Raw genomic sequence first — 6,000 nt, 5'->3', positions numbered from 1 at the left:
AATGAGATGATTTGTTGTTCAAGCCGTCCTGAATGAAAAATTTCCAGGTCGCTGGGTTGACCAAGACGGACCAACTGCATGGCCCCCACGATGACCAGACATAACCCCCTTCGTTGTTTTTTTTATGTGGAGGTTTGTTAAAGATGTCCACACCACCAAGGTGGCAAACCTGCAGGATCTTCATTCTCGGATCACAGCTGTATCTGAACTGGTGGACACAAACGTGCTGAGCCGAACATGGCAAGAACTCGTGTGCCACCTTGATTTCCTGTGCACGACAAACGGAGCTCACATTGAGGTGTGTTGATGGTGTGCACAAAACTTCATGAGTTTTTGTATAACATAAACCAAGTTAACAGTATGTGGGGGGTATAGCTCAGAGGTAGAGTATTTGATTGCAGTTCAAGAAGTCACTGGTTCGAATCCGGTTGCCCTCTCACCTTTTTTGTCCCTCATTCCCTGAAAATATATTTATTTTGCATCATTTTCTCTGTTGGGATCACGTGAATCATCTTCACCTGGACGTGTTGTTCCAGTGTGCTTCGTGAGCTTTAACAGGTTCGTTGTTACCTGTGTGTATGTTTATTTGTCTCCATGTACACACGATTGCCTCGTCCTTGTGCAGGCAAGGTGTTCAAGGTGTTCAAGGTGTTCAAGGTGTTCAAGGAAATTTACACACAGGAGGCCATTTGGCCCATCAAGCCCGTGCCATGTCCATACGCCGGCATTTGCTTACCGACTGTCGGTTGTGCTCATGATGAAGCTCACCAGAAGCATCTGTTCACAATGGCCTGCTCCTTTCAGGAGATCTTGTGATATCTGTAATATCGATCACCTGAGTGTGGAATGGACAGCCGGCTTTTGAACTCCATCTGAATGACAGCGTGCTCCAAGATGCATCACCTTAATTGTACTCCTGTGTCAGACCGGTAGTTTTTAGGTAAAAACTTTTAAAAAACACAACCCCAGAATTGACAACTTCATGGCGAATTGGTGGTGCAGCAATACTGGAATTGGTGCAGCGTAGGCATGATGGGCCGAACATCCTCCTCCTGTGCCAAAGTTCCTTGTGTGGTAAATTATTTTGGAAAATTCGACGCCTTTTTGGAGGAATTTTCCAAAATATATTGGAATCAACGTGGGTTCGAATCCCGTCCGAGCTTTAAACCGTCATAGAGGATATCACGGCTTCCGGAGGACCAATCACAACGCAGCATATTTTGTCCCCGCCCCTGGAGCTTGCATCTGATTCCGTTTGACCCCCTGATTGGTGGTCAGGAATCACGTGGTAGGTTACAGAGGCAACGTCCTGTCGATCGCACTCCTCGTCCAACAGGGAAAGGTCACGTGGACGTAGAAAACGTTCTGAGTCGTTTCGGCCGCAAGAACAACCTTGGGAATTAGGAAGAAGAAGAAGAAGAAAAAGAAGGAGAAGAAGAAGGCACACTCCATTTTGACTTCCCTCCCTGCTGTGTGCCGACCACGTATTCTGGAGGACTTTCCTCCCCGCTGTGTGCCCACCACGTGTTCTGGAGGACTTCCCTCCCCGCTGTGTGCCCACCACGTGTTCTGGAGGACTTCCCTCCCTGCTGTGTGCCGACCACGTATTCTGGAGGACTTTCCTCCCCGCTGTGTGCCCACCACGTGTTCTGGAGGACTTCCCTCCCTGCTGTGTGCCGACCACGTGTTCTGGAGGACTTCGCTCCCCGCTGTGTGCCGACCACGTGTTCTGGAGGACTTCGCTCCCCGCTGTGTGCCGGCCACGTGTTCTGGAGGACTTCGCTCCCCGCTGTGTGCCGACCACGTGTTCTGGAGGACTTCGCTCCCCGCTGTGTGCCGGCCACGTGTTCTGGAGGACTTCCCTCCCCGCTGTGTGCCGGCCACGTGTTCTGGAGGACTTCCCTCCCCGCTGTATGCCGGCCACGTGTTCTGGAGGACTTCTCTCCCCATGCTGAACTTCTCTGTCTCTGTCTCTGTCTCTGTCTCTGTCTCTGTCTCTCTCTCTCTCTCTCTCTCTCTCTCTCTCTCTCTCTCTCTCTCTCTCTCTCTCTCTCTCTCTCTCTCTCTCTCTCTCTCTCTCTCTCTCTCTCTCTCTCTCTCTCTCTCTCTCTCTCTCTCTCTCTCTCTCTCTCTCTCTCTCTCTCTCTCTCTCTCTCCCTCTCTCTCTCTCTCACTGCTGCACCAACATTGAACAGGACCAGCGCTCTTTGGCCTGGTGACGCACCATCCACAACGAGGCCTCTGCTGTCCGCACACGATTCAAACCCTTCAAGCCGAGCTCGCCATTGCATACTCACGACGCTCGCGTCGCCCGTCGCGTCGTACGACTTTATCTATCTATAATCCCAGCAATGTGTGTGTGTGTGTGTGTGTGTGTGTGTGTGTGTGTGTGTGTGTGTGTGTGTGTGTGTGTGTGTGTGTGTGTGTGTGTGTCTGTCTGTCTGTCTGCGACTGCCGTTTCTCGACGACCGCCGGTCCGATCTGATTGAAACTTGCCAGGAATATTGCCGGGGCCCCGCAGATGTGCCTTTTCAAGGTTTGATGTCAATCGGACGAGCGGTTCCCAAGTTACGGCCATTTTACTGCTTTTTCAGTGTTGAAAAGGTGTATATATGGCAGCTGAAGGTGTCGTTCCACCTTCTCACCTTATCATTCCAATTTTTTCCCAAATTATTAATAACCGGACGATCACCGGTCCGATCAGATTGAAACTTGCCAGGAATATTGCTGGTGACCCGCGGATGTGCCTTTTCGAGGTTTGATATTAATCGGACGAGCGGTTCGCCAAGTTACGGCCATTTATCTGTCGACCAATGACAAGACACGGTGCTATGACATCACGAATGACGTCACAATTAATGTTTATTTATTATTTTGATTTATTTTGCACGATTGACGGTCCGATCTGATTGAAACTTGCCAGGAATATTGCTGGTGACCCGCGGATGTGCCTTTTCGAGGTTTGATATTAATCGGACGAGCGGTTCGCCAAGTTACGGCCATTTATCTGTCGACCAATGACAAGACACGGTGCTATGACATCACGAATGACGTCACAATTAATGTTTATTTATTTATTTTTTATTTCTTATTTATTTTGCACGATTGACAGTCCGATCTGATTGAAACTTGCCAGGAATATTGCTGGTGACCCGCGGATGTGCCTTTTCGAGGTTTGATATTAATCGGACGAGCAGTTCCCAAGTTGCGGCCATTTATCTGTCGACCAATATCTGCGAGAGAGGGGACGGGAGAGGGGAGATAGAGGGGGAGCAAGAGAGGGGGAGAGAGAGGGGGCGAGAGAGAAGGGCGAGAGAGAGGGGAGAGAGAGGAGAGGGGGAGGAAGTGGGAGAGAAGAGGGGCGAGACTAGGGGTGAGAGAGGGGGAGGAGAGAAAGGGGGAATAGAGGAGGGGTGAGACTAGGGGTGAGAGAGGGGAGGAGAGAGGGGGAGAAAGAGGGGGATGAGAGAGAGGGGGCGTCACAATTCAAGAGAGGGGGAGAGAGGAGGGGGCGAAAGATGGGGTGAGAGTGGGGGCGAGAGAGAGAGGGGCGAGAGAGGAGGGAGAGAGGAGGGGGAGCGAGAGAGAGGGGCGTCACAATTCTTCTTTATTTGATATGACGTCACAATTGACGCTGGGGACCTGAATATGCTTCCCAGGTGTTTCCCAAGTTATGACCATTTATGATACGGTTGGTCCGATCCAATTGAAATAATGCCCCGATCCAGTCATCGTTTACGTACCTCCGGGCCCGTACTGGTACCTCAAATAGCAGATAGAGCGGTCCCTCTCCCTCCAAGTGCCACCATGTTGACCGTGAACACTCGGTCGACTTTAATCCTCGTCGCCAACGTCACGTCGTCGAGACCAAGAAACACAGAAACCCGCCTTGATTACAGATCACCACTGCGGCTTGCGGTGCTCCTTTTAATCAGCCATCTTGAGCCGCCTCCTCCTCCGGTGGTTGTTGTTGTTTCACGGCTTCGTGACAGCACAGTGGACTTGCAGGATTAAAAAAAAACAAATCCAAACACAACACAAACTATTATCATGATCGTGATGATCAAAACGTTCGTGCGTGCTCGGCAATAAATAAATAATGATGAACCAAGTTGTTTCCAGCTCGGCGGTTTTTTTTAATCAAGTTATACGCATCGCAGTGCGTGATGACGTCATTACGTCGCTCGCGTGGCTCGTTTCTCCGTGGATGTTTACGTCGTCGCGACTTCCTCAACTCAACACGTCCCGAGCTGATTTCTTTCTTTGAAGGTTTTTCTTTGTTCACGATTTCTCTTTGGTTGAGGATTTGTGGTGCTGGGCTGACGTGCGAGTCGGTGACGTGGACAGAAGGACTGGCTATTGTGACGTCACGACAATCGGGTGTAGATCTGTGACACGCTCGGTTCGACGTGCATCACCATCCGTGGTTCCTGCAGTTTTGCGCTTCGTGATCCGCGCGATCATCACCAGATGGGTTGATATTTTGTTGCAAACGTCACAAAACGGGTTTCCACCACCACCTTTTTTCATTGTCGACCGAACATGTATATTTTGACCCATTCACCTCGTCAAAAATCAAATAACCCGTTACATTAGCTACATTAAAGTGCTGATTTCAAATAACGCAAAGTTAAGTGGCGGACGAATGACGCTCTTTCGTGAACGAGTCGGTGGCTCTGAAAAGAGTTGTTTGTTGTCGTAGCTGCTGAAGTCGTAGGTTCGAATCCCGGCCGAGTCACAACAAGTACCATTTTAAAAGTCGTGACTACGACTTAAAATGGTGCTTGGTGTTCGTCCCAGGCGTGCACCACACTTCCGTGACGGCGATGATCCTTCGCTTGGTGATGGTGTGGATGCTCCGTGAGTTGGAAGGTGACTGGTGGGAATGGGGCGGGTGATAGCTCTTCGTGCCCTTTCACCTTTCACCTCCACCCGCCCATGCGCACTTCGCCCTTTCGCTCTGTGTACTTAAACTTCGCTTCACCCTCCACAAGGAAATTAGACGCAGGAGGCTATTTGTCCCATCATGCATGCGCCACTCAACACCATCCCAATTAATCAACACCCGATGAAAAGGAAAATGCAAAATGTTTTTTTCCAAGGGAGGGACCATGGGCGAAGACTGTGTTGGGTAAAAAAAAAAAACAACACATCAACCACACAACACCTCTTGACCAGACCCCCACCAACACTTCCTCCACATGCACACAACCAATCACCCATCAATGCTCAAAGTTCCGAAAAGTCCTGTCAACATCCCTCTCCCTCACCATCTCCATAACTTATACCCCTCGATCTCCAGAACTTCCAGGTGTCTATATAATTCCAATTTAAACTTATCTCCTGTTTCTGCTGCCATTCCGTGCATTAACTACTCTCTGAGTGAAAGCCCCCTACTTTTACTACCGTCTTAACTCTCCTCTTCTTTACTCTCAAGCTACGGACCCTGGTCCTATCACTGTCCACTCTGTTGAATAATTATTAATCTTCACTTATTTTATCTTTACCTTTCATTATCTTAAACATCTCCATCATATTCCCTCGTAACCACCTTCTTTGTCGTGTATAAATCCCTGTCTCCTTCATCCGCTCCTCGTAGCTGCGTCTCGCTCGGCGCAGAATCAATCCAGTAGCCCTGCGCTGAACCCTCTCTGTGTCGTCTCCGTCCTTCCTGAATTGTGGTGACCAGAACTGCACACAATATTCTCGATGTGGCCCTCACTGAATTCCTCCACAATGTTAACACCACCTCCACAATGTTAATGAATAATTGATTCGATTTTGGTGCAAATCCGGATCTGGATCTGGATCTGGAAACGAGTTATTTAATTTTTAAAGTGATCCTTCAACATTGAGAGATGGTCAAAACCGATATAGTACTGTCCGGCATGATATTTCAAACATGTGATCGGCCCCATAGGTTCCCATGGATCAGGCATAACGTGGCTGGAGGTATGTGCTCCACCGAGTGGAGTGTTGATGGAGTGTTGATAAATTGGT

At 49.3% G+C, this 6,000-nt stretch overlaps 1 protein-coding gene across 1 annotated transcript in view; it reads left to right on the top strand.

The window, feature by feature from the left end:
• The first annotated feature begins 4,249 nt into the window (after nucleotides 1-4,249).
• LOC147006554 (CD151 antigen-like) overlaps nucleotides 4,250-6,000 on the top strand; it is a 48,981-nt gene continuing 47,230 nt past the window's right edge. Inside the window, exon 1 of the mRNA XM_085868607.1 lies at nucleotides 4,250-4,269. The gene's annotated coding sequence lies outside the window, so the exon portion shown is untranslated. The remainder of the gene's footprint in view (nucleotides 4,270-6,000) is intronic.

Source organism: Eptatretus burgeri, unplaced genomic scaffold, assembly GCF_056783735.1.
Source record: "Eptatretus burgeri isolate ZD-2024b unplaced genomic scaffold, Ebu_testis_v1 Ebu_testis_scaffold_3166, whole genome shotgun sequence".
Taxonomy (NCBI): Eukaryota; Metazoa; Chordata; class Myxini; order Myxiniformes; family Myxinidae; genus Eptatretus; species Eptatretus burgeri.
Note: the sequence above shows the minus strand (reverse complement) of the source record. Positions and strands in the feature narration are given on the sequence as shown.